This window comes from Micropterus salmoides, unplaced genomic scaffold (genome assembly GCF_014851395.1).
Source record: "Micropterus salmoides isolate LMB-PRFRI ecotype aquatic unplaced genomic scaffold, ASM1485139v1 Ms_hic_scaffold_4025, whole genome shotgun sequence".
Classification (NCBI taxonomy): domain Eukaryota; kingdom Metazoa; phylum Chordata; class Actinopteri; order Centrarchiformes; family Centrarchidae; genus Micropterus; species Micropterus salmoides.
This window is the reverse complement of record NW_024043402.1, coordinates 1-27,119: the sequence shown is the minus strand read 5'-3', so window position 1 is coordinate 27,119 and position 27,119 is coordinate 1. Positions and strand designations below refer to the sequence as shown.

At 51.9% G+C, this 27,119-nt stretch overlaps 18 non-coding genes across 18 annotated transcripts; all 18 read left to right on the top strand.

The window, feature by feature from the left end:
* Nucleotides 1–2,800: 2,800 nt before the first annotated feature.
* Nucleotides 2,801–2,873, top strand: trnar-ccu. The gene has a single exon. It is a non-coding gene; the product is annotated as a tRNA-Arg (tRNA).
* A 1,317-nt stretch (nucleotides 2,874–4,190) lies between these two features.
* On the top strand, nucleotides 4,191–4,264 carry trnar-ccu. The gene has a single exon. It is a non-coding gene; the product is annotated as a tRNA-Arg (tRNA).
* A 1,315-nt stretch (nucleotides 4,265–5,579) lies between these two features.
* Nucleotides 5,580–5,652, top strand: trnar-ccu. The gene has a single exon. It is a non-coding gene; the product is annotated as a tRNA-Arg (tRNA).
* A 1,317-nt stretch (nucleotides 5,653–6,969) lies between these two features.
* Nucleotides 6,970–7,042, top strand: trnar-ccu. Its single transcript has one exon. It is a non-coding gene; the product is annotated as a tRNA-Arg (tRNA).
* Nucleotides 7,043–8,359: 1,317 nt separating this feature from the next.
* On the top strand, nucleotides 8,360–8,432 carry trnar-ccu. The gene has a single exon. It is a non-coding gene; the product is annotated as a tRNA-Arg (tRNA).
* A 1,317-nt stretch (nucleotides 8,433–9,749) lies between these two features.
* trnar-ccu lies at nucleotides 9,750–9,822 on the top strand. Its single transcript has one exon. It is a non-coding gene; the product is annotated as a tRNA-Arg (tRNA).
* A 1,317-nt stretch (nucleotides 9,823–11,139) lies between these two features.
* trnar-ccu lies at nucleotides 11,140–11,212 on the top strand. Its single transcript has one exon. It is a non-coding gene; the product is annotated as a tRNA-Arg (tRNA).
* A 1,317-nt stretch (nucleotides 11,213–12,529) lies between these two features.
* Nucleotides 12,530–12,602, top strand: trnar-ccu. The gene has a single exon. It is a non-coding gene; the product is annotated as a tRNA-Arg (tRNA).
* Nucleotides 12,603–13,919: 1,317 nt separating this feature from the next.
* On the top strand, nucleotides 13,920–13,992 carry trnar-ccu. The gene has a single exon. It is a non-coding gene; the product is annotated as a tRNA-Arg (tRNA).
* A 1,317-nt stretch (nucleotides 13,993–15,309) lies between these two features.
* On the top strand, nucleotides 15,310–15,382 carry trnar-ccu. The gene has a single exon. It is a non-coding gene; the product is annotated as a tRNA-Arg (tRNA).
* Nucleotides 15,383–16,699: 1,317 nt separating this feature from the next.
* On the top strand, nucleotides 16,700–16,772 carry trnar-ccu. Its single transcript has one exon. It is a non-coding gene; the product is annotated as a tRNA-Arg (tRNA).
* A 1,317-nt stretch (nucleotides 16,773–18,089) lies between these two features.
* On the top strand, nucleotides 18,090–18,162 carry trnar-ccu. The gene has a single exon. It is a non-coding gene; the product is annotated as a tRNA-Arg (tRNA).
* A 1,317-nt stretch (nucleotides 18,163–19,479) lies between these two features.
* Nucleotides 19,480–19,552, top strand: trnar-ccu. Its single transcript has one exon. It is a non-coding gene; the product is annotated as a tRNA-Arg (tRNA).
* A 1,317-nt stretch (nucleotides 19,553–20,869) lies between these two features.
* On the top strand, nucleotides 20,870–20,942 carry trnar-ccu. Its single transcript has one exon. It is a non-coding gene; the product is annotated as a tRNA-Arg (tRNA).
* A 1,317-nt stretch (nucleotides 20,943–22,259) lies between these two features.
* Nucleotides 22,260–22,332, top strand: trnar-ccu. The gene has a single exon. It is a non-coding gene; the product is annotated as a tRNA-Arg (tRNA).
* A 1,201-nt stretch (nucleotides 22,333–23,533) lies between these two features.
* On the top strand, nucleotides 23,534–23,606 carry trnar-ccu. Its single transcript has one exon. It is a non-coding gene; the product is annotated as a tRNA-Arg (tRNA).
* Nucleotides 23,607–24,920: 1,314 nt separating this feature from the next.
* Nucleotides 24,921–24,993, top strand: trnar-ccu. The gene has a single exon. It is a non-coding gene; the product is annotated as a tRNA-Arg (tRNA).
* Nucleotides 24,994–26,293: 1,300 nt separating this feature from the next.
* Nucleotides 26,294–26,366, top strand: trnar-ccu. Its single transcript has one exon. It is a non-coding gene; the product is annotated as a tRNA-Arg (tRNA).
* Nucleotides 26,367–27,119: the final 753 nt, after the last annotated feature.

Sequence of the window (27,119 nt, the reverse complement as noted above, 5' to 3'; positions counted from 1 at the left end):
TTTTAACCTTCGTTGGATAACTATGACCTGGATGACTGAGAATCTTCATAGACTTCTGACCCAGTGATTCAAAACCGCACATTGTGCTTCCCGTATTTGTCCCTCTCTCTATAGTGAAAGTTGCTGTATGTCTTCCTAGTTGGTGACCTCATGGGATGTGAAGCCCTATTCCCCTCATGGATAAGGCACTGGCCTCCTAAGCCAGGGATTGTGGGTTAGAGTCCCATCTGGGGTGCGGGGGAGCAGAGTGGCGCAGCAGAAGCCTGCTGTGCCCAGTGATTCAAAGCCAGGGATTGTGGGTTCGAGGCCCATCTGCAAAGTGGCAGAGCAGAGTGGCGCAGCGGAAGCGTGCTGGGCCCATAACCCAGAGGTCGATGGATCGAAACCATCCTCTGCTAACAGTGATTTATGGGCAGCGTGGTGCCAGTGATTCAACACCACACATTGGTCCCTTTCTCTATAGTGAAAGTTACTGTATGTCTTCCTAGTTGGTGACCTCATGGGATGTGAATCCCTATTGGCCTTATGGATAAGGCACTGGCCTCCTAAGCCAGGGATTGTGGGTTAGAGTCCCATCTGGGGTGTGGGGGAGCAGAGTGGTGCATGACCTCATGGGATGTGAAGCCGTATTGGCCTTGTGGATAAGACACTGGCCTCCTAAGCCAGGGATTGTGGGAGAGCAGAGTGGCGCAGAGGAAGCCTGCTGGGCCCATTGATTTAAAAACCACACATTGTGTTTCCTGTATTTTTCCCTTTCTCTGTAGTGAAACTTGCTGTCTGTCCTCCTAGCTGGTGACCTCATGGGATGTGAAGCCCTATTGGCCTTATGGATAAGGCACTGAGAAGCCGTCATTGAACAGGGGAGGGGTCTACGCCACCACTTATCCCCCACTTACAATGCTGTCCTTTCATCTCTTCCCAGGAAACTCAACAAACGTAACCTATTGACCTCAGGTGAAGATACCAACGAAGGTCGTTCAGTCTTGGCCACAAGTAGTCTTAACGACTGTAACGACTGTCGTCACAGCAACAAGGAACACTTACGAACCAGCGGTATCGATGACCCGGGATAACGCCCCCACTGAGGTGAAATAGCTGAGTTTCCCTGCCAGTCAGTCAGAACTGAAGAAGTCCTTTGGATGAGGGACGAAACGTCTTCCAGTGTCTTCAACCAAGTCCAGTTGCCCCTGATTTTAACCTTCGTTGGATAACTATGACCTGGATGACTGAGAATCTTCATAGACTTCTGACCCAGTGATTCAAAACCGCACATTGTGCTTCCCGTATTTGTCCCTCTCTCTATAGTGAAAGTTGCTGTATGTCTTCCTAGTTGGTGACCTCATGGGATGTGAAGCCCTATTGGCCTTATGGATAAGGCACTGGCCTCCTAAGCCAGGGATTGTGGGTTAGAGTCCCATCTGGGGTGTGGGGGAGCAGAGTGGCGCAGCAGAAGCCTGCTGTGTCCAGTGATTCAAAGCCAGGGATTGTGGGTTCGAGGCCCATCTGCAAAGTGGAAGAGCAGAGTGGAGCAGCGGAAGCGTGCTGGGCCCATAACCCAGAGGTCGATGGATCGAAACCATCCTCTGCTAGTACTGTTTTACTGGCAGCCTGGCGATGTGTGGTGAGGTGTCAAGGAAGCCATCTACACCAGGGTTGAGAAGCCGTCATTGAACAGGGGAGGGGGTCTACGCCACCACTTATCCCCCACTTACAATGCTGTCCTTTCATCTCTTCCCAGGAAACTCAACAAACGTAACCTATTGACCTCAGGTGAAGATACCAACGAAGGTCGTTCAGTCTTGGCCACAAGTAGTCTTAACGACTGTAACGACTGTAACGACTGTCGTCACAGCAACAAGGAACACTTACGAACCAGCGGTATCGATGACCCGGGATAACGCCCCCACTGAGGTGAAATAGCTGAGTTTCCCTGCCAGTCAGTCAGAACTGAAGAAGTCCTTTGGATGAGGGACGAAACGTCTTCCAGTGTCTTCAACCAAGTCCAGTTGCCCCTGATTTTAACCTTCGTTGGATAACTATGACCTGGATGACTGAGAATCTTCATAGACTTCTGACCCAGTGATTCAAAACCGCACATTGTGCTTCCCGTATTTGTCCCTCTCTCTATAGTGAAAGTTGCTGTATGTCTTCCTAGTTGGTGACCTCATGGGATGTGAAGCCCTATTCCCCTCATGGATAAGGCACTGGCCTCCTAAGCCAGGGATTGTGGGTTAGAGTCCCATCTGGGGTGCGGGGGAGCAGAGTGGCGCAGCAGAAGCCTGCTGTGCCCAGTGATTCAAAGCCAGGGATTGTGGGTTCGAGGCCCATCTGCAAAGTGGCAGAGCAGAGTGGCGCAGCGGAAGCGTGCTGGGCCCATAACCCAGAGGTCGATGGATCGAAACCATCCTCTGCTAACAGTGATTTATGGGCAGCGTGGTGCCAGTGATTCAAAACCACACATTGGTCCCTTTCTCTATAGTGAAAGTTACTGTATGTGAATCCCTATTGGCCTTATGGATAAGGCACTGGCCTCCTAAGCCAGGGATTGTGGGTTAGAGTCCCATCTGGGGTGTGGGGGAGCAGAGTGGTGCATGACCTCATGGGATGTGAAGCCGTATTGGCCTTGTGGATAAGACACTGGCCTCCTAAGCCAGGGATTGTGGGAGAGCAGAGTGGCGCAGAGGAAGCCTGCTGGGCCCATTGATTTAAAAACCACACATTGTGTTTCCTGTATTTTTCCCTTTCTCTGTAGTGAAACTTGCTGTCTGTCCTCCTAGCTGGTGACCTCATGGTATGTGAAGCCCTAGTGGCCTAATGGATAAGGCACTGGCCTCCTAAGCCAGGGATTGTGGGTTCGAGTCCCATCTGGGGTGTGGGAGAGCAGAGTGGCGCAGCGGAAGCGTGCTGGGCCCATAACCCAGAGGTCGATGGATCGAAACCATCCTCTGCTAGTACTGTTTTACTGGCAGCCTGGCGATGTGTGGTGAGGTGTCAAGGAAGCCATCTACACCAGGGTTGAGAAGCCGTCATTGAACAGGGGAGGGGGTCTACGCCACCACTTATCCCCCACTTACAATGCTGTCCTTTCATCTCTTCCCAGGAAACTCAACAAACGTAACCTATTGACCTCAGGTGAAGATACCAACGAAGGTCGTTCAGTCTTGGCCACAAGTAGTCTTAACGACTGTAACGACTGTAACGACTGTCGTCACAGCAACAAGGAACACTTACGAACCAGCGGTATCGATGACCCGGGATAACGCCCCCACTGAGGTGAAATAGCTGAGTTTCCCTGCCAGTCAGTCAGAACTGAAGAAGTCCTTTGGATGAGGGACGAAACGTCTTCCAGTGTCTTCAACCAAGTCCAGTTGCCCCTGATTTTAACCTTCGTTGGATAACTATGACCTGGATGACTGAGAATCTTCATAGACTTCTGACCCAGTGATTCAAAACCGCACATTGTGCTTCCCGTATTTGTCCCTCTCTCTATAGTGAAAGTTGCTGTATGTCTTCCTAGTTGGTGACCTCATGGGATGTGAAGCCCTATTCCCCTCATGGATAAGGCACTGGCCTCCTAAGCCAGGGATTGTGGGTTAGAGTCCCATCTGGGGTGCGGGGGAGCAGAGTGGCGCAGCAGAAGCCTGCTGTGTCCAGTGATTCAAAGCCAGGGATTGTGGGTTCGAGGCCCATCTGCAAAGTGGCAGAGCAGAGTGGCGCAGCGGAAGCGTGCTGGGCCCATAACCCAGAGGTCGATGGATCGAAACCATCCTCTGCTAACAGTGATTTATGGGCAGCGTGGTGCCAGTGATTCAAAACCACACATTGGTCCCTTTCTCTATAGTGAAAGTTACTGTATGTCTTCCTAGTTGGTGACCTCATGGGATGTGAATCCCTATTGGCCTTATGGATAAGGCACTGGCCTCCTAAGCCAGGGATTGTGGGTTAGAGTCCCATCTGGGGTGTGGGGGAGCAGAGTGGTGCATGACCTCATGGGATGTGAAGCCGTATTGGCCTTGTGGATAAGACACTGGCCTCCTAAGCCAGGGATTGTGGGAGAGCAGAGTGGCGCAGAGGAAGCCTGCTGGGCCCATTGATTTAAAAACCACACATTGTGTTTCCTGTATTTTTCCCTTTCTCTGTAGTGAAACTTGCTGTCTGTCCTCCTAGCTGGTGACCTCATGGTATGTGAAGCCCTAGTGGCCTAATGGATAAGGCACTGGCCTCCTAAGCCAGGGATTGTGGGTTCGAGTCCCATCTGGGTGTGGGAGAGCAGAGTGGCGCAGCGGAAGCGTGCTGGGCCCATAACCCAGAGGTCGATGGATCGAAACCATCCTCTGCTAGTACTGTTTTACTGGCAGCCTGGCGATGTGTGGTGAGGTGTCAAGGAAGCCATCTACACCAGGGTTGAGAAGCCGTCATTGAACAGGGGAGGGGGTCTACGCCACCACTTATCCCCCACTTACAATGCTGTCCTTTCATCTCTTCCCAGGAAACTCAACAAACGTAACCTATTGACCTCAGGTGAAGATACCAACGAAGGTCGTTCAGTCTTGGCCACAAGTAGTCTTAACGACTGTAACGACTGTAACGACTGTCGTCACAGCAACAAGGAACACTTACGAACCAGCGGTATCGATGACCCGGGATAACGCCCCCACTGAGGTGAAATAGCTGAGTTTCCCTGCCAGTCAGTCAGAACTGAAGAAGTCCTTTGGATGAGGGACGAAACGTCTTCCAGTGTCTTCAACCAAGTCCAGTTGCCCCTGATTTTAACCTTCGTTGGATAACTATGACCTGGATGACTGAGAATCTTCATAGACTTCTGACCCAGTGATTCAAAACCGCACATTGTGCTTCCCGTATTTGTCCCTCTCTCTATAGTGAAAGTTGCTGTATGTCTTCCTAGTTGGTGACCTCATGGGATGTGAAGCCCTATTCCCCTCATGGATAAGGCACTGGCCTCCTAAGCCAGGGATTGTGGGTTAGAGTCCCATCTGGGGTGCGGGGGAGCAGAGTGGCGCAGCAGAAGCCTGCTGTGCCCAGTGATTCAAAGCCAGGGATTGTGGGTTCGAGGCCCATCTGCAAAGTGGCAGAGCAGAGTGGCGCAGCGGAAGCGTGCTGGGCCCATAACCCAGAGGTCGATGGATCGAAACCATCCTCTGCTAACAGTGATTTATGGGCAGCGTGGTGCCAGTGATTCAAAACCACACATTGGTCCCTTTCTCTATAGTGAAAGTTACTGTATGTCTTCCTAGTTGGTGACCTCATGGGATGTGAATCCCTATTGGCCTTATGGATAAGGCACTGGCCTCCTAAGCCAGGGATTGTGGGTTAGAGTCCCATCTGGGGTGTGGGGGAGCAGAGTGGTGCATGACCTCATGGGATGTGAAGCCGTATTGGCCTTGTGGATAAGACACTGGCCTCCTAAGCCAGGGATTGTGGGAGAGCAGAGTGGCGCAGAGGAAGCCTGCTGGGCCCATTGATTTAAAAACCACACATTGTGTTTCCTGTATTTTTCCCTTTCTCTGTAGTGAAACTTGCTGTCTGTCCTCCTAGCTGGTGACCTCATGGTATGTGAAGCCCTAGTGGCCTAATGGATAAGGCACTGGCCTCCTAAGCCAGGGATTGTGGGTTCGAGTCCCATCTGGGGTGTGGGAGAGCAGAGTGGCGCAGCGGAAGCGTGCTGGGCCCATAACCCAGAGGTCGATGGATCGAAACCATCCTCTGCTAGTACTGTTTTACTGGCAGCCTGGCGATGTGTGGTGAGGTGTCAAGGAAGCCATCTACACCAGGGTTGAGAAGCCGTCATTGAACAGGGGAGGGGGTCTACGCCACCACTTATCCCCCACTTACAATGCTGTCCTTTCATCTCTTCCCAGGAAACTCAACAAACGTAACCTATTGACCTCAGGTGAAGATACCAACGAAGGTCGTTCAGTCTTGGCCACAAGTAGTCTTAACGACTGTAACGACTGTAACGACTGTCGTCACAGCAACAAGGAACACTTACGAACCAGCGGTATCGATGACCCGGGATAACGCCCCCACTGAGGTGAAATAGCTGAGTTTCCCTGCCAGTCAGTCAGAACTGAAGAAGTCCTTTGGATGAGGGACGAAACGTCTTCCAGTGTCTTCAACCAAGTCCAGTTGCCCCTGATTTTAACCTTCGTTGGATAACTATGACCTGGATGACTGAGAATCTTCATAGACTTCTGACCCAGTGATTCAAAACCGCACATTGTGCTTCCCGTATTTGTCCCTCTCTCTATAGTGAAAGTTGCTGTATGTCTTCCTAGTTGGTGACCTCATGGGATGTGAAGCCCTATTCCCCTCATGGATAAGGCACTGGCCTCCTAAGCCAGGGATTGTGGGTTAGAGTCCCATCTGGGGTGCGGGGGAGCAGAGTGGCGCAGCAGAAGCCTGCTGTGCCCAGTGATTCAAAGCCAGGGATTGTGGGTTCGAGGCCCATCTGCAAAGTGGCAGAGCAGAGTGGCGCAGCGGAAGCGTGCTGGGCCCATAACCCAGAGGTCGATGGATCGAAACCATCCTCTGCTAACAGTGATTTATGGGCAGCGTGGTGCCAGTGATTCAAAACCACACATTGGTCCCTTTCTCTATAGTGAAAGTTACTGTATGTCTTCCTAGTTGGTGACCTCATGGGATGTGAATCCCTATTGGCCTTATGGATAAGGCACTGGCCTCCTAAGCCAGGGATTGTGGGTTAGAGTCCCATCTGGGGTGTGGGGGAGCAGAGTGGTGCATGACCTCATGGGATGTGAAGCCGTATTGGCCTTGTGGATAAGACACTGGCCTCCTAAGCCAGGGATTGTGGGAGAGCAGAGTGGCGCAGAGGAAGCCTGCTGGGCCCATTGATTTAAAAACCACACATTGTGTTTCCTGTATTTTTCCCTTTCTCTGTAGTGAAACTTGCTGTCTGTCCTCCTAGCTGGTGACCTCATGGTATGTGAAGCCCTAGTGGCCTAATGGATAAGGCACTGGCCTCCTAAGCCAGGGATTGTGGGTTCGAGTCCCATCTGGGGTGTGGGAGAGCAGAGTGGCGCAGCGGAAGCGTGCTGGGCCCATAACCCAGAGGTCGATGGATCGAAACCATCCTCTGCTAGTACTGTTTTACTGGCAGCCTGGCGATGTGTGGTGAGGTGTCAAGGAAGCCATCTACACCAGGGTTGAGAAGCCGTCATTGAACAGGGGAGGGGGTCTACGCCACCACTTATCCCCCACTTACAATGCTGTCCTTTCATCTCTTCCCAGGAAACTCAACAAACGTAACCTATTGACCTCAGGTGAAGATACCAACGAAGGTCGTTCAGTCTTGGCCACAAGTAGTCTTAACGACTGTAACGACTGTAACGACTGTCGTCACAGCAACAAGGAACACTTACGAACCAGCGGTATCGATGACCCGGGATAACGCCCCCACTGAGGTGAAATAGCTGAGTTTCCCTGCCAGTCAGTCAGAACTGAAGAAGTCCTTTGGATGAGGGACGAAACGTCTTCCAGTGTCTTCAACCAAGTCCAGTTGCCCCTGATTTTAACCTTCGTTGGATAACTATGACCTGGATGACTGAGAATCTTCATAGACTTCTGACCCAGTGATTCAAAACCGCACATTGTGCTTCCCGTATTTGTCCCTCTCTCTATAGTGAAAGTTGCTGTATGTCTTCCTAGTTGGTGACCTCATGGGATGTGAAGCCCTATTCCCCTCATGGATAAGGCACTGGCCTCCTAAGCCAGGGATTGTGGGTTAGAGTCCCATCTGGGGTGCGGGGGAGCAGAGTGGCGCAGCAGAAGCCTGCTGTGCCCAGTGATTCAAAGCCAGGGATTGTGGGTTCGAGGCCCATCTGCAAAGTGGCAGAGCAGAGTGGCGCAGCGGAAGCGTGCTGGGCCCATAACCCAGAGGTCGATGGATCGAAACCATCCTCTGCTAACAGTGATTTATGGGCAGCGTGGTGCCAGTGATTCAAAACCACACATTGGTCCCTTTCTCTATAGTGAAAGTTACTGTATGTCTTCCTAGTTGGTGACCTCATGGGATGTGAATCCCTATTGGCCTTATGGATAAGGCACTGGCCTCCTAAGCCAGGGATTGTGGGTTAGAGTCCCATCTGGGGTGTGGGGGAGCAGAGTGGTGCATGACCTCATGGGATGTGAAGCCGTATTGGCCTTGTGGATAAGACACTGGCCTCCTAAGCCAGGGATTGTGGGAGAGCAGAGTGGCGCAGAGGAAGCCTGCTGGGCCCATTGATTTAAAAACCACACATTGTGTTTCCTGTATTTTTCCCTTTCTCTGTAGTGAAACTTGCTGTCTGTCCTCCTAGCTGGTGACCTCATGGTATGTGAAGCCCTAGTGGCCTAATGGATAAGGCACTGGCCTCCTAAGCCAGGGATTGTGGGTTCGAGTCCCATCTGGGGTGTGGGAGAGCAGAGTGGCGCAGCGGAAGCGTGCTGGGCCCATAACCCAGAGGTCGATGGATCGAAACCATCCTCTGCTAGTACTGTTTTACTGGCAGCCTGGCGATGTGTGGTGAGGTGTCAAGGAAGCCATCTACACCAGGGTTGAGAAGCCGTCATTGAACAGGGGAGGGGGTCTACGCCACCACTTATCCCCCACTTACAATGCTGTCCTTTCATCTCTTCCCAGGAAACTCAACAAACGTAACCTATTGACCTCAGGTGAAGATACCAACGAAGGTCGTTCAGTCTTGGCCACAAGTAGTCTTAACGACTGTAACGACTGTAACGACTGTCGTCACAGCAACAAGGAACACTTACGAACCAGCGGTATCGATGACCCGGGATAACGCCCCCACTGAGGTGAAATAGCTGAGTTTCCCTGCCAGTCAGTCAGAACTGAAGAAGTCCTTTGGATGAGGGACGAAACGTCTTCCAGTGTCTTCAACCAAGTCCAGTTGCCCCTGATTTTAACCTTCGTTGGATAACTATGACCTGGATGACTGAGAATCTTCATAGACTTCTGACCCAGTGATTCAAAACCGCACATTGTGCTTCCCGTATTTGTCCCTCTCTCTATAGTGAAAGTTGCTGTATGTCTTCCTAGTTGGTGACCTCATGGGATGTGAAGCCCTATTCCCCTCATGGATAAGGCACTGGCCTCCTAAGCCAGGGATTGTGGGTTAGAGTCCCATCTGGGGTGCGGGGGAGCAGAGTGGCGCAGCAGAAGCCTGCTGTGCCCAGTGATTCAAAGCCAGGGATTGTGGGTTCGAGGCCCATCTGCAAAGTGGCAGAGCAGAGTGGCGCAGCGGAAGCGTGCTGGGCCCATAACCCAGAGGTCGATGGATCGAAACCATCCTCTGCTAACAGTGATTTATGGGCAGCGTGGTGCCAGTGATTCAAAACCACACATTGGTCCCTTTCTCTATAGTGAAAGTTACTGTATGTCTTCCTAGTTGGTGACCTCATGGGATGTGAATCCCTATTGGCCTTATGGATAAGGCACTGGCCTCCTAAGCCAGGGATTGTGGGTTAGAGTCCCATCTGGGGTGTGGGGGAGCAGAGTGGTGCATGACCTCATGGGATGTGAAGCCGTATTGGCCTTGTGGATAAGACACTGGCCTCCTAAGCCAGGGATTGTGGGAGAGCAGAGTGGCGCAGAGGAAGCCTGCTGGGCCCATTGATTTAAAAACCACACATTGTGTTTCCTGTATTTTTCCCTTTCTCTGTAGTGAAACTTGCTGTCTGTCCTCCTAGCTGGTGACCTCATGGTATGTGAAGCCCTAGTGGCCTAATGGATAAGGCACTGGCCTCCTAAGCCAGGGATTGTGGGTTCGAGTCCCATCTGGGGTGTGGGAGAGCAGAGTGGCGCAGCGGAAGCGTGCTGGGCCCATAACCCAGAGGTCGATGGATCGAAACCATCCTCTGCTAGTACTGTTTTACTGGCAGCCTGGCGATGTGTGGTGAGGTGTCAAGGAAGCCATCTACACCAGGGTTGAGAAGCCGTCATTGAACAGGGGAGGGGGTCTACGCCACCACTTATCCCCCACTTACAATGCTGTCCTTTCATCTCTTCCCAGGAAACTCAACAAACGTAACCTATTGACCTCAGGTGAAGATACCAACGAAGGTCGTTCAGTCTTGGCCACAAGTAGTCTTAACGACTGTAACGACTGTAACGACTGTCGTCACAGCAACAAGGAACACTTACGAACCAGCGGTATCGATGACCCGGGATAACGCCCCCACTGAGGTGAAATAGCTGAGTTTCCCTGCCAGTCAGTCAGAACTGAAGAAGTCCTTTGGATGAGGGACGAAACGTCTTCCAGTGTCTTCAACCAAGTCCAGTTGCCCCTGATTTTAACCTTCGTTGGATAACTATGACCTGGATGACTGAGAATCTTCATAGACTTCTGACCCAGTGATTCAAAACCGCACATTGTGCTTCCCGTATTTGTCCCTCTCTCTATAGTGAAAGTTGCTGTATGTCTTCCTAGTTGGTGACCTCATGGGATGTGAAGCCCTATTCCCCTCATGGATAAGGCACTGGCCTCCTAAGCCAGGGATTGTGGGTTAGAGTCCCATCTGGGGTGCGGGGGAGCAGAGTGGCGCAGCAGAAGCCTGCTGTGCCCAGTGATTCAAAGCCAGGGATTGTGGGTTCGAGGCCCATCTGCAAAGTGGCAGAGCAGAGTGGCGCAGCGGAAGCGTGCTGGGCCCATAACCCAGAGGTCGATGGATCGAAACCATCCTCTGCTAACAGTGATTTATGGGCAGCGTGGTGCCAGTGATTCAAAACCACACATTGGTCCCTTTCTCTATAGTGAAAGTTACTGTATGTCTTCCTAGTTGGTGACCTCATGGGATGTGAATCCCTATTGGCCTTATGGATAAGGCACTGGCCTCCTAAGCCAGGGATTGTGGGTTAGAGTCCCATCTGGGGTGTGGGGGAGCAGAGTGGTGCATGACCTCATGGGATGTGAAGCCGTATTGGCCTTGTGGATAAGACACTGGCCTCCTAAGCCAGGGATTGTGGGAGAGCAGAGTGGCGCAGAGGAAGCCTGCTGGGCCCATTGATTTAAAAACCACACATTGTGTTTCCTGTATTTTTCCCTTTCTCTGTAGTGAAACTTGCTGTCTGTCCTCCTAGCTGGTGACCTCATGGTATGTGAAGCCCTAGTGGCCTAATGGATAAGGCACTGGCCTCCTAAGCCAGGGATTGTGGGTTCGAGTCCCATCTGGGGTGTGGGAGAGCAGAGTGGCGCAGCGGAAGCGTGCTGGGCCCATAACCCAGAGGTCGATGGATCGAAACCATCCTCTGCTAGTACTGTTTTACTGGCAGCCTGGCGATGTGTGGTGAGGTGTCAAGGAAGCCATCTACACCAGGGTTGAGAAGCCGTCATTGAACAGGGGAGGGGGTCTACGCCACCACTTATCCCCCACTTACAATGCTGTCCTTTCATCTCTTCCCAGGAAACTCAACAAACGTAACCTATTGACCTCAGGTGAAGATACCAACGAAGGTCGTTCAGTCTTGGCCACAAGTAGTCTTAACGACTGTAACGACTGTAACGACTGTCGTCACAGCAACAAGGAACACTTACGAACCAGCGGTATCGATGACCCGGGATAACGCCCCCACTGAGGTGAAATAGCTGAGTTTCCCTGCCAGTCAGTCAGAACTGAAGAAGTCCTTTGGATGAGGGACGAAACGTCTTCCAGTGTCTTCAACCAAGTCCAGTTGCCCCTGATTTTAACCTTCGTTGGATAACTATGACCTGGATGACTGAGAATCTTCATAGACTTCTGACCCAGTGATTCAAAACCGCACATTGTGCTTCCCGTATTTGTCCCTCTCTCTATAGTGAAAGTTGCTGTATGTCTTCCTAGTTGGTGACCTCATGGGATGTGAAGCCCTATTCCCCTCATGGATAAGGCACTGGCCTCCTAAGCCAGGGATTGTGGGTTAGAGTCCCATCTGGGGTGCGGGGGAGCAGAGTGGCGCAGCAGAAGCCTGCTGTGCCCAGTGATTCAAAGCCAGGGATTGTGGGTTCGAGGCCCATCTGCAAAGTGGCAGAGCAGAGTGGCGCAGCGGAAGCGTGCTGGGCCCATAACCCAGAGGTCGATGGATCGAAACCATCCTCTGCTAACAGTGATTTATGGGCAGCGTGGTGCCAGTGATTCAAAACCACACATTGGTCCCTTTCTCTATAGTGAAAGTTACTGTATGTCTTCCTAGTTGGTGACCTCATGGGATGTGAATCCCTATTGGCCTTATGGATAAGGCACTGGCCTCCTAAGCCAGGGATTGTGGGTTAGAGTCCCATCTGGGGTGTGGGGGAGCAGAGTGGTGCATGACCTCATGGGATGTGAAGCCGTATTGGCCTTGTGGATAAGACACTGGCCTCCTAAGCCAGGGATTGTGGGAGAGCAGAGTGGCGCAGAGGAAGCCTGCTGGGCCCATTGATTTAAAAACCACACATTGTGTTTCCTGTATTTTTCCCTTTCTCTGTAGTGAAACTTGCTGTCTGTCCTCCTAGCTGGTGACCTCATGGTATGTGAAGCCCTAGTGGCCTAATGGATAAGGCACTGGCCTCCTAAGCCAGGGATTGTGGGTTCGAGTCCCATCTGGGGTGTGGGAGAGCAGAGTGGCGCAGCGGAAGCGTGCTGGGCCCATAACCCAGAGGTCGATGGATCGAAACCATCCTCTGCTAGTACTGTTTTACTGGCAGCCTGGCGATGTGTGGTGAGGTGTCAAGGAAGCCATCTACACCAGGGTTGAGAAGCCGTCATTGAACAGGGGAGGGGGTCTACGCCACCACTTATCCCCCACTTACAATGCTGTCCTTTCATCTCTTCCCAGGAAACTCAACAAACGTAACCTATTGACCTCAGGTGAAGATACCAACGAAGGTCGTTCAGTCTTGGCCACAAGTAGTCTTAACGACTGTAACGACTGTAACGACTGTCGTCACAGCAACAAGGAACACTTACGAACCAGCGGTATCGATGACCCGGGATAACGCCCCCACTGAGGTGAAATAGCTGAGTTTCCCTGCCAGTCAGTCAGAACTGAAGAAGTCCTTTGGATGAGGGACGAAACGTCTTCCAGTGTCTTCAACCAAGTCCAGTTGCCCCTGATTTTAACCTTCGTTGGATAACTATGACCTGGATGACTGAGAATCTTCATAGACTTCTGACCCAGTGATTCAAAACCGCACATTGTGCTTCCCGTATTTGTCCCTCTCTCTATAGTGAAAGTTGCTGTATGTCTTCCTAGTTGGTGACCTCATGGGATGTGAAGCCCTATTCCCCTCATGGATAAGGCACTGGCCTCCTAAGCCAGGGATTGTGGGTTAGAGTCCCATCTGGGGTGCGGGGGAGCAGAGTGGCGCAGCAGAAGCCTGCTGTGCCCAGTGATTCAAAGCCAGGGATTGTGGGTTCGAGGCCCATCTGCAAAGTGGCAGAGCAGAGTGGCGCAGCGGAAGCGTGCTGGGCCCATAACCCAGAGGTCGATGGATCGAAACCATCCTCTGCTAACAGTGATTTATGGGCAGCGTGGTGCCAGTGATTCAAAACCACACATTGGTCCCTTTCTCTATAGTGAAAGTTACTGTATGTCTTCCTAGTTGGTGACCTCATGGGATGTGAATCCCTATTGGCCTTATGGATAAGGCACTGGCCTCCTAAGCCAGGGATTGTGGGTTAGAGTCCCATCTGGGGTGTGGGGGAGCAGAGTGGTGCATGACCTCATGGGATGTGAAGCCGTATTGGCCTTGTGGATAAGACACTGGCCTCCTAAGCCAGGGATTGTGGGAGAGCAGAGTGGCGCAGAGGAAGCCTGCTGGGCCCATTGATTTAAAAACCACACATTGTGTTTCCTGTATTTTTCCCTTTCTCTGTAGTGAAACTTGCTGTCTGTCCTCCTAGCTGGTGACCTCATGGTATGTGAAGCCCTAGTGGCCTAATGGATAAGGCACTGGCCTCCTAAGCCAGGGATTGTGGGTTCGAGTCCCATCTGGGGTGTGGGAGAGCAGAGTGGCGCAGCGGAAGCGTGCTGGGCCCATAACCCAGAGGTCGATGGATCGAAACCATCCTCTGCTAGTACTGTTTTACTGGCAGCCTGGCGATGTGTGGTGAGGTGTCAAGGAAGCCATCTACACCAGGGTTGAGAAGCCGTCATTGAACAGGGGAGGGGGTCTACGCCACCACTTATCCCCCACTTACAATGCTGTCCTTTCATCTCTTCCCAGGAAACTCAACAAACGTAACCTATTGACCTCAGGTGAAGATACCAACGAAGGTCGTTCAGTCTTGGCCACAAGTAGTCTTAACGACTGTAACGACTGTAACGACTGTCGTCACAGCAACAAGGAACACTTACGAACCAGCGGTATCGATGACCCGGGATAACGCCCCCACTGAGGTGAAATAGCTGAGTTTCCCTGCCAGTCAGTCAGAACTGAAGAAGTCCTTTGGATGAGGGACGAAACGTCTTCCAGTGTCTTCAACCAAGTCCAGTTGCCCCTGATTTTAACCTTCGTTGGATAACTATGACCTGGATGACTGAGAATCTTCATAGACTTCTGACCCAGTGATTCAAAACCGCACATTGTGCTTCCCGTATTTGTCCCTCTCTCTATAGTGAAAGTTGCTGTATGTCTTCCTAGTTGGTGACCTCATGGGATGTGAAGCCCTATTCCCCTCATGGATAAGGCACTGGCCTCCTAAGCCAGGGATTGTGGGTTAGAGTCCCATCTGGGGTGCGGGGGAGCAGAGTGGCGCAGCAGAAGCCTGCTGTGCCCAGTGATTCAAAGCCAGGGATTGTGGGTTCGAGGCCCATCTGCAAAGTGGCAGAGCAGAGTGGCGCAGCGGAAGCGTGCTGGGCCCATAACCCAGAGGTCGATGGATCGAAACCATCCTCTGCTAACAGTGATTTATGGGCAGCGTGGTGCCAGTGATTCAAAACCACACATTGGTCCCTTTCTCTATAGTGAAAGTTACTGTATGTCTTCCTAGTTGGTGACCTCATGGGATGTGAATCCCTATTGGCCTTATGGATAAGGCACTGGCCTCCTAAGCCAGGGATTGTGGGTTAGAGTCCCATCTGGGGTGTGGGGGAGCAGAGTGGTGCATGACCTCATGGGATGTGAAGCCGTATTGGCCTTGTGGATAAGACACTGGCCTCCTAAGCCAGGGATTGTGGGAGAGCAGAGTGGCGCAGAGGAAGCCTGCTGGGCCCATTGATTTAAAAACCACACATTGTGTTTCCTGTATTTTTCCCTTTCTCTGTAGTGAAACTTGCTGTCTGTCCTCCTAGCTGGTGACCTCATGGTATGTGAAGCCCTAGTGGCCTAATGGATAAGGCACTGGCCTCCTAAGCCAGGGATTGTGGGTTCGAGTCCCATCTGGGGTGTGGGAGAGCAGAGTGGCGCAGCGGAAGCGTGCTGGGCCCATAACCCAGAGGTCGATGGATCGAAACCATCCTCTGCTAGTACTGTTTTACTGGCAGCCTGGCGATGTGTGGTGAGGTGTCAAGGAAGCCATCTACACCAGGGTTGAGAAGCCGTCATTGAACAGGGGAGGGGGTCTACGCCACCACTTATCCCCCACTTACAATGCTGTCCTTTCATCTCTTCCCAGGAAACTCAACAAACGTAACCTATTGACCTCAGGTGAAGATACCAACGAAGGTCGTTCAGTCTTGGCCACAAGTAGTCTTAACGACTGTAACGACTGTAACGACTGTCGTCACAGCAACAAGGAACACTTACGAACCAGCGGTATCGATGACCCGGGATAACGCCCCCACTGAGGTGAAATAGCTGAGTTTCCCTGCCAGTCAGTCAGAACTGAAGAAGTCCTTTGGATGAGGGACGAAACGTCTTCCAGTGTCTTCAACCAAGTCCAGTTGCCCCTGATTTTAACCTTCGTTGGATAACTATGACCTGGATGACTGAGAATCTTCATAGACTTCTGACCCAGTGATTCAAAACCGCACATTGTGCTTCCCGTATTTGTCCCTCTCTCTATAGTGAAAGTTGCTGTATGTCTTCCTAGTTGGTGACCTCATGGGATGTGAAGCCCTATTCCCCTCATGGATAAGGCACTGGCCTCCTAAGCCAGGGATTGTGGGTTAGAGTCCCATCTGGGGTGCGGGGGAGCAGAGTGGCGCAGCAGAAGCCTGCTGTGCCCAGTGATTCAAAGCCAGGGATTGTGGGTTCGAGGCCCATCTGCAAAGTGGCAGAGCAGAGTGGCGCAGCGGAAGCGTGCTGGGCCCATAACCCAGAGGTCGATGGATCGAAACCATCCTCTGCTAACAGTGATTTATGGGCAGCGTGGTGCCAGTGATTCAAAACCACACATTGGTCCCTTTCTCTATAGTGAAAGTTACTGTATGTCTTCCTAGTTGGTGACCTCATGGGATGTGAATCCCTATTGGCCTTATGGATAAGGCACTGGCCTCCTAAGCCAGGGATTGTGGGTTAGAGTCCCATCTGGGGTGTGGGGGAGCAGAGTGGTGCATGACCTCATGGGATGTGAAGCCGTATTGGCCTTGTGGATAAGACACTGGCCTCCTAAGCCAGGGATTGTGGGAGAGCAGAGTGGCGCAGAGGAAGCCTGCTGGGCCCATTGATTTAAAAACCACACATTGTGTTTCCTGTATTTTTCCCTTTCTCTGTAGTGAAACTTGCTGTCTGTCCTCCTAGCTGGTGACCTCATGGTATGTGAAGCCCTAGTGGCCTAATGGATAAGGCACTGGCCTCCTAAGCCAGGGATTGTGGGTTCGAGTCCCATCTGGGGTGTGGGAGAGCAGAGTGGCGCAGCGGAAGCGTGCTGGGCCCATAACCCAGAGGTCGATGGATCGAAACCATCCTCTGCTAGTACTGTTTTACTGGCAGCCTGGCGATGTGTGGTGAGGTGTCAAGGAAGCCATCTACACCAGGGTTGAGAAGCCGTCATTGAACAGGGGAGGGGGTCTACGCCACCACTTATCCCCCACTTACAATGCTGTCCTTTCATCTCTTCCCAGGAAACTCAACAAACGTAACCTATTGACCTCAGGTGAAGATACCAACGAAGGTCGTTCAGTCTTGGCCACAAGTAGTCTTAACGACTGTAACGACTGTAACGACTGTCGTCACAGCAACAAGGAACACTTACGAACCAGCGGTATCGATGACCCGGGATAACGCCCCCACTGAGGTGAAATAGCTGAGTTTCCCTGCCAGTCAGTCAGAACTGAAGAAGTCCTTTGGATGAGGGACGAAACGTCTTCCAGTGTCTTCAACCAAGTCCAGTTGCCCCTGATTTTAACCTTCGTTGGATAACTATGACCTGGATGACTGAGAATCTTCATAGACTTCTGACCCAGTGATTCAAAACCGCACATTGTGCTTCCCGTATTTGTCCCTCTCTCTATAGTGAAAGTTGCTGTATGTCTTCCTAGTTGGTGACCTCATGGGATGTGAAGCCCTATTCCCCTCATGGATAAGGCACTGGCCTCCTAAGCCAGGGATTGTGGGTTAGAGTCCCATCTGGGGTGCGGGGGAGCAGAGTGGCGCAGCAGAAGCCTGCTGTGCCCAGTGATTCAAAGCCAGGGATTGTGGGTTCGAGGCCCATCTGCAAAGTGGCAGAGCAGAGTGGCGCAGCGGAAGCGTGCTGGGCCCATAACCCAGAGGTCGATGGATCGAAACCATCCTCTGCTAACAGTGATTTATGGGCAGCGTGGTGCCAGTGATTCAAAACCACACATTGGTCCCTTTCTCTATAGTGAAAGTTACTGTATGTCTTCCTAGTTGGTGACCTCATGGGATGTGAATCCCTATTGGCCTTATGGATAAGGCACTGGCCTCCTAAGCCAGGGATTGTGGGTTAGAGTCCCATCTGGGGTGTGGGGGAGCAGAGTGGTGCATGACCTCATGGGATGTGAAGCCGTATTGGCCTTGTGGATAAGACACTGGCCTCCTAAGCCAGGGATTGTGGGAGAGCAGAGTGGCGCAGAGGAAGCCTGCTGGGCCCATTGATTTAAAAACCACACATTGTGTTTCCTGTATTTTTCCCTTTCTCTGTAGTGAAACTTGCTGTCTGTCCTCCTAGCTGGTGACCTCATGGTATGTGAAGCCCTAGTGGCCTAATGGATAAGGCACTGGCCTCCTAAGCCAGGGATTGTGGGTTCGAGTCCCATCTGGGGTGTGGGAGAGCAGAGTGGCGCAGCGGAAGCGTGCTGGGCCCATAACCCAGAGGTCGATGGATCGAAACCATCCTCTGCTAGTACTGTTTTACTGGCAGCCTGGCGATGTGTGGTGAGGTGTCAAGGAAGCCATCTACACCAGGGTTGAGAAGCCGTCATTGAACAGGGGAGGGGGTCTACGCCACCACTTATCCCCCACTTACAATGCTGTCCTTTCATCTCTTCCCAGGAAACTCAACAAACGTAACCTATTGACCTCAGGTGAAGATACCAACGAAGGTCGTTCAGTCTTGGCCACAAGTAGTCTTAACGACTGTAACGACTGTAACGACTGTCGTCACAGCAACAAGGAACACTTACGAACCAGCGGTATCGATGACCCGGGATAACGCCCCCACTGAGGTGAAATAGCTGAGTTTCCCTGCCAGTCAGTCAGAACTGAAGAAGTCCTTTGGATGAGGGACGAAACGTCTTCCAGTGTCTTCAACCAAGTCCAGTTGCCCCTGATTTTAACCTTCGTTGGATAACTATGACCTGGATGACTGAGAATCTTCATAGACTTCTGACCCAGTGATTCAAAACCGCACATTGTGCTTCCCGTATTTGTCCCTCTCTCTATAGTGAAAGTTGCTGTATGTCTTCCTAGTTGGTGACCTCATGGGATGTGAAGCCCTATTCCCCTCATGGATAAGGCACTGGCCTCCTAAGCCAGGGATTGTGGGTTAGAGTCCCATCTGGGGTGCGGGGGAGCAGAGTGGCGCAGCAGAAGCCTGCTGTGCCCAGTGATTCAAAGCCAGGGATTGTGGGTTCGAGGCCCATCTGCAAAGTGGCAGAGCAGAGTGGCGCAGCGGAAGCGTGCTGGGCCCATAACCCAGAGGTCGATGGATCGAAACCATCCTCTGCTAACAGTGATTTATGGGCAGCGTGGTGCCAGTGATTCAAAACCACACATTGGTCCCTTTCTCTATAGTGAAAGTTACTGTATGTCTTCCTAGTTGGTGACCTCATGGGATGTGAATCCCTATTGGCCTTATGGATAAGGCACTGGCCTCCTAAGCCAGGGATTGTGGGTTAGAGTCCCATCTGGGGTGTGGGGGAGCAGAGTGGTGCATGACCTCATGGGATGTGAAGCCGTATTGGCCTTGTGGATAAGACACTGGCCTCCTAAGCCAGGGATTGTGGGAGAGCAGAGTGGCGCAGAGGAAGCCTGCTGGGCCCATTGATTTAAAAACCACACATTGTGTTTCCTGTATTTTTCCCTTTCTCTGTAGTGAAACTTGCTGTCTGTCCTCCTAGCTGGTGACCTCATGGTATGTGAAGCCCTAGTGGCCTAATGGATAAGGCACTGGCCTCCTAAGCCAGGGATTGTGGGTTCGAGTCCCATCTGGGGTGTGGGAGAGCAGAGTGGCGCAGCGGAAGCGTGCTGGGCCCATAACCCAGAGGTCGATGGATCGAAACCATCCTCTGCTAGTACTGTTTTACTGGCAGCCTGGCGATGTGTGGTGAGGTGTCAAGGAAGCCATCTACACCAGGGTTGAGAAGCCGTCATTGAACAGGGGAGGGGGTCTACGCCACCACTTATCCCCCACTTACAATGCTGTCCTTTCATCTCTTCCCAGGAAACTCAACAAACGTAACCTATTGACCTCAGGTGAAGATACCAACGAAGGTCGTTCAGTCTTGGCCACAAGTAGTCTTAACGACTGTAACGACTGTAACGACTGTCGTCACAGCAACAAGGAACACTTACGAACCAGCGGTATCGATGACCCGGGATAACGCCCCCACTGAGGTGAAATAGCTGAGTTTCCCTGCCAGTCAGTCAGAACTGAAGAAGTCCTTTGGATGAGGGACGAAACGTCTTCCAGTGTCTTCAACCAAGTCCAGTTGCCCCTGATTTTAACCTTCGTTGGATAACTATGACCTGGATGACTGAGAATCTTCATAGACTTCTGACCCAGTGATTCAAAACCGCACATTGTGCTTCCCGTATTTGTCCCTCTCTCTATAGTGAAAGTTGCTGTATGTCTTCCTAGTTGGTGACCTCATGGGATGTGAAGCCCTATTCCCCTCATGGATAAGGCACTGGCCTCCTAAGCCAGGGATTGTGGGTTAGAGTCCCATCTGGGGTGCGGGGGAGCAGAGTGGCGCAGCAGAAGCCTGCTGTGCCCAGTGATTCAAAGCCAGGGATTGTGGGTTCGAGGCCCATCTGCAAAGTGGCAGAGCAGAGTGGCGCAGCGGAAGCGTGCTGGGCCCATAACCCAGAGGTCGATGGATCGAAACCATCCTCTGCTAACAGTGATTTATGGGCAGCGTGGTGCCAGTGATTCAAAACCACACATTGGTCCCTTTCTCTATAGTGAAAGTTACTGTATGTCTTCCTAGTTGGTGACCTCATGGGATGTGAATCCCTATTGGCCTTATGGATAAGGCACTGGCCTCCTAAGCCAGGGATTGTGGGTTAGAGTCCCATCTGGGGTGTGGGGGAGCAGAGTGGTGCATGACCTCATGGGATGTGAAGCCGTATTGGCCTTGTGGATAAGACACTGGCCTCCTAAGCCAGGGATTGTGGGAGAGCAGAGTGGCGCAGAGGAAGCCTGCTGGGCCCATTGATTTAAAAACCACACATTGTGTTTCCTGTATTTTTCCCTTTCTCTGTAGTGAAACTTGCTGTCTGTCCTCCTAGCTGGTGACCTCATGGTATGTGAAGCCCTAGTGGCCTAATGGATAAGGCACTGGCCTCCTAAGCCAGGGATTGTGGGTTCGAGTCCCATCTGGGGTGTGGGAGAGCAGAGTGGCGCAGCGGAAGCGTGCTGGGCCCATAACCCAGAGGTCGATGGATCGAAACCATCCTCTGCTAGTACTGTTTTACTGGCAGCCTGGCGATGTGTGGTGAGGTGTCAAGGAAGCCATCTACACCAGGGTTGAGAAGCCGTCATTGAACAGGGGAGGGGGTCTACGCCACCACTTATCCCCCACTTACAATGCTGTCCTTTCATCTCTTCCCAGGAAACTCAACAAACGTAACCTATTGACCTCAGGTGAAGATACCAACGAAGGTCGTTCAGTCTTGGCCACAAGTAGTCTTAACGACTGTAACGACTGTAACGACTGTCGTCACAGCAACAAGGAACACTTACGAACCAGCGGTATCGATGACCCGGGATAACGCCCCCACTGAGGTGAAATAGCTGAGTTTCCCTGCCAGTCAGTCAGAACTGAAGAAGTCCTTTGGATGAGGGACGAAACGTCTTCCAGTGTCTTCAACCAAGTCCAGTTGCCCCTGATTTTAACCTTCGTTGGATAACTATGACCTGGATGACTGAGAATCTTCATAGACTTCTGACCCAGTGATTCAAAACCGCACATTGTGCTTCCCGTATTTGTCCCTCTCTCTATAGTGAAAGTTGCTGTATGTCTTCCTAGTTGGTGACCTCATGGGATGTGAAGCCCTATTCCCCTCATGGATAAGGCACTGGCCTCCTAAGCCAGGGATTGTGGGTTAGAGTCCCATCTGGGGTGCGGGGGAGCAGAGTGGCGCAGCAGAAGCCTGCTGTGCCCAGTGATTCAAAGCCAGGGATTGTGGGTTCGAGGCCCATCTGCAAAGTGGCAGAGCAGAGTGGCGCAGCGGAAGCGTGCTGGGCCCATAACCCAGAGGTCGATGGATCGAAACCATCCTCTGCTAACAGTGATTTATGGGCAGCGTGGTGCCAGTGATTCAAAACCACACATTGGTCCCTTTCTCTATAGTGAAAGTTACTGTATGTCTTCCTAGTTGGTGACCTCATGGGATGTGAATCCCTATTGGCCTTATGGATAAGGCACTGGCCTCCTAAGCCAGGGATTGTGGGTTAGAGTCCCATCTGGGGTGTGGGGGAGCAGAGTGGTGCATGACCTCATGGGATGTGAAGCCGTATTGGCCTTGTGGATAAGACACTGGCCTCCTAAGCCAGGGATTGTGGGAGAGCAGAGTGGCGCAGAGGAAGCCTGCTGGGCCCATTGATTTAAAAACCACACATTGTGTTTCCTGTATTTTTCCCTTTCTCTGTAGTGAAACTTGCTGTCTGTCCTCCTAGCTGGTGACCTCATGGTATGTGAAGCCCTAGTGGCCTAATGGATAAGGCACTGGCCTCCTAAGCCAGGGATTGTGGGTTCGAGTCCCATCTGGGGTGTGGGAGAGCAGAGTGGCGCAGCGGAAGCGTGCTGGGCCCATAACCCAGAGGTCGATGGATCGAAACCATCCTCTGCTAGTACTGTTTTACTGGCAGCCTGGCGATGTGTGGTGAGGTGTCAAGGAAGCCATCTACACCAGGGTTGAGAAGCCGTCATTGAACAGGGGAGGGGGTCTACGCCACCACTTATCCCCCACTTACAATGCTGTCCTTTCATCTCTTCCCAGGAAACTCAACAAACGTAACCTATTGACCTCAGGTGAAGATACCAACGAAGGTCGTTCAGTCTTGGCCACAAGTAGTCTTAACGACTGTAACGACTGTAACGACTGTCGTCACAGCAACAAGGAACACTTACGAACCAGCGGTATCGATGACCCGGGATAACGCCCCCACTGAGGTGAAATAGCTGAGTTTCCCTGCCAGTCAGTCAGAACTGAAGAAGTCCTTTGGATGAGGGACGAAACGTCTTCCAGTGTCTTCAACCAAGTCCAGTTGCCCCTGATTTTAACCTTCGTTGGATAACTATGACCTGGATGACTGAGAATCTTCATAGACTTCTGACCCAGTGATTCAAAACCGCACATTGTGCTTCCCGTATTTGTCCCTCTCTCTATAGTGAAAGTTGCTGTATGTCTTCCTAGTTGGTGACCTCATGGGATGTGAAGCCCTATTCCCCTCATGGATAAGGCACTGGCCTCCTAAGCCAGGGATTGTGGGTTAGAGTCCCATCTGGGGTGCGGGGGAGCAGAGTGGCGCAGCAGAAGCCTGCTGTCCAGTGATTCAAAGCCAGGGATTGTGGGTTCGAGGCCCATCTGCAAAGTGGCAGAGCAGAGTGGCGCAGCGGAAGCGTGCTGGGCCCATAACCCAGAGGTCGATGGATCGAAACCATCCTCTGCTAACAGTGATTTATGGGCAGCGTGGTGCCAGTGATTCAAAACCACACATTGGTCCCTTTCTCTATAGTGAAAGTTACTGTATGTCTTCCTAGTTGGTGACCTCATGGGATGTGAATCCCTATGTGGCCTTATGGATAAGGCACTGGCCTCCTAAGCCAGGGATTGTGGGAGAGCAGAGTGGCGCAGAGGAAGCCTGCTGGGCCCATTGATTTAAAAACCACACATTGTTTCCTGTATTTTTCCCTTTCTCTGTAGTGAAACTTGCTGTCTGCCTCCTAGCTGGTGACCTCATGGTATGTGAAGCCCTAGTGGCCTAATGGATAAGGCACTGGCCTCCTAAGCCAGGGATTGTGGGTTCGAGTCCCATCTGGGGTGTGGGAGAGCAGAGTGGCGCAGCGGAAGCGTGCTGGGCCCATAACCCAGAGGTCGATGGATCGAAACCATCCTCTGCTAGTACTGTTTTACTGGCAGCCTGGCGATGTGTGTGAGGTGTCAAGGAAGCCATCTACACCAGGGTTGAGAAGCCGTCATTGAACAGGGGAGGGGGTCTACGCCACCACTTATCCCCCACTTACAATGCTGTCCTTTCATCTCTTCCCAGGAAACTCAACAAACGTAACCTATTGACCTCAGGTGAAGATACCAACGAAGGTCGTTCAGTCTTGGCCACAAGTAGTCTTAACGACTGTAACGACTGTAACGACTGTCGTCACAGCAACAAGGAACACTTACGAACCAGCGGTATCGATGACCCGGGATAACGCCCCCACTGAGGTGAAATAGCTGAGTTTCCCTGCCAGTCAGTCAGAACTGAAGAAGTCCTTTGGATGAGGGACGAAACGTCTTCCAGTGTCTTCAACCAAGTCCAGTTGCCCCTGATTTTAACCTTCGTTGGATAACTATGACCTGGATGACTGAGAATCTTCATAGACTTCTGACCCAGTGATTCAAAACCGCACATTGTGCTTCCCGTATTTGTCCCCTCTCTATAGTGAAAGTTGCTGTATGTCTTCCTAGTTGGTGACCTCATGGGATGTGAAGCCCTATTCCCCTCATGGATAAGGCACTGGCCTCCTAAGCCAGGGATTGTGGGTTAGAGTCCCATCTGGGGTGCGGGGGAGCAGAGTGGCGCAGCAGAAGCCTGCTGTGCCCAGTGATTCAAAGCCAGGGATTGTGGGTTCGAGGCCCATCTGCAAAGTGGCAGAGCAGAGTGGCGCAGCGGAAGCGTGCTGGGCCCATAACCCAGAGGTCGATGGATCGAAACCATCCTCTGCTAACAGTGATTTATGGGCAGCGTGGTGCCAGTGATTCAAAACCACACATTGGTCCCTTTCTCTATAGTGAAAGTTACTGTATGTTTCCTAGTTGGTGACCTCATGGGATGTGAATCCCTATTGGCCTTATGGATAAGGCACTGGCCTCCTAAGCCAGGGATTGTGGGTTAGAGTCCCATCTGGGGTGTGGGGGAGCAGAGTGGTGCATGACCTCATGGGATGTGAAGCCGTATTGGCCTTGTGGATAAGACACTGGCCTCCTAAGCCAGGGATTGTGGGAGAGCAGAGTGGCGCAGAGGAAGCCTGCTGGGCCCATTGATTTAAAAACCACACATTGTGTTTCCTGTATTTTTCCCTTTCTCTGTAGTGAAACTTGCTGTCTGTCCTCCTAGCTGGTGACCTCATGGTATGTGAAGCCCTAGTGGCCTAATGGATAAGGCACTGGCCTCCTAAGCCAGGGATTGTGGGTTCGAGTCCCATCTGGGGTGTGGGAGAGCAGAGTGGCGCAGCGGAAGAGTGCTGGGCCCATAACCCAGAGGTCGATGGATCGAAACCATCCTCTGCTAGTACTGTTTTACTGGCAGCCTGGCGATGTGTGGTGAGGTGTCAAGGAAGCCATCTACACCAGGGTTGAGAAGCCGTCATTGAACAGGGGAGGGGGTCTACGCCACCACTTATCCCCCACTTACAATGCTGTCCTTTCATCTCTCCCAGGAAACTCAAAAACGTAACCTATTGACCTCAGGTGAAGATACCAACGAAGGTCGTTCAGTCTTGGCCACAAGTAGTCTTAACGACTGTAACGACTGTAACGACTGTCGTCACAGCACAAGGAACACTTACGAACCAGCGGTATCGATGACCCGGGATAACGCCCCCACTGAGGTGAAATAGCTGAGTTTCCCTGCAGCAGTCAGAACTGAAGAAGTCCTTGGATGAGGGACGAAACGTCTTCCAGTGTCTTCAACCAAGTCCAGTTGCCCCTGATTTTAACCTTCGTTGGATAACTATGACCTGGATGACTGAGAATCTTCATAGACTTCTGACCCAGTGATTCAAAACCGCACATTGTGCTTCCCGTATTGTCCCTCTCTATAGTGAAAGTTGCTGTATGTCTTCCTAGTTGGTGACCTCATGGGATGTGAAGCCCTATTCCCCTCATGGATAAGGCACTGGCCTCCTAAGCCAGGGATTGTGGGTTAGAGTCCCATCTGGGGTGCGGGGGAGCAGAGTGGCGCAGCAGAAGCCTGCTGTGCCAGTGATTCAAAGCCAGGGATTGTGGGTTCGAGGCCATCTGCAAAGTGGCAGAGCAGAGTGGCGCAGGAAGCGTGCTGGGCCCATAACCCAGAGGTCGATGGATCGAAACCATCCTCTGCTAACAGTGATTTATGGGCAGCGTGGTGCCAGTGATTCAAAACCACACATTGGTCCCTTTCTCTATAGTGAAAGTTACTGTATGTCTTCCTAGTGGACCTCATGGGATGGAATCCCTATTGGCCTTATGGATAAGGCACTGGCCTCCTAAGCCAGGGATTGTGGGTTAGAGTCCCATCTGGGGTGTGGGGGAGCAGAGTGGTGCATGACCTCATGGGATGTGAAGCCGTATTGGCCTTGTGGATAAGACACTGGCCTCCTAAGCCAGGGATTGTGGGAGAGCAGAGTGGCGCAGAGGAAGCCTGCTGGGCCCATTGATTTAAAAACCACACATTGTGTTTCCTGTATTTTTCCCTTTCTCTGTAGTGAAACTTGCTGTCTGTCCTCCTAGCTGGTGACCTCATGGTATGTGAAGCCCTAGTGGCCTAATGGATAAGGCACTGGCCTCCTAAGCCAGGGATTGTGGGTTCGAGTCCCATCTGGGGTGTGGGAGAGCAGAGTGGCGCAGCGGAAGCGTGCTGGGCCCATAACCCAGAGGTCGATGGATCGAAACCATCCTCTGCTAGTACTGTTTTACTGGCAGCCTGGCGATGTGTGGTGAGGTGTCAAGGAAGCCATCTACACCAGGGTTGAGAAGCCGTCATTGAACAGGGGAGGGGGTCTACGCCACCACTTATCCCCCACTTACATGCTGTCCTTTCATCTCTTCCCAGGAAACTCAACAAACGTAACCTATTGACCTCAGGTGAAGATACCAACGAAGGTCGTTCAGTCTTGGCCACAAGTAGTCTTAACGACTGTAACGACTGTAACGACTGTCGTCACAGCAACAAGGAACACTTACGAACCAGCGGTATCGATGACCGGGATAACGCCCCCACTGAGGTGAAATAGCTGAGTTCCCTGCCAGTCAGTCAGAACTGAAGAAGTCCTTTGGATGAGGGACGAAACGTCTTCCAGTGTCTTCAACCAAGTCCAGTTGCCCCTGATTTAACCTTCGTTGGATAAACTATGACCTGGATGACTGAGAATCTTCATAGACTTCTGACCCAGTGATTCAAAACCGCACATTGTGCTTCCGTATTTGTCCCCTCTCTATAGTGAAGTTGCTGTATGTTCCTAGTTGTGACTCATGGGATGTGAAGCCCTATTCCCCTCATGGATAAGGCACTGGCCTCCTAAGCCAGGGATGTGGGTTAGGTCCATCTGGGGGCGGGGCGGGGAGCAGAGTGGCGCAGCA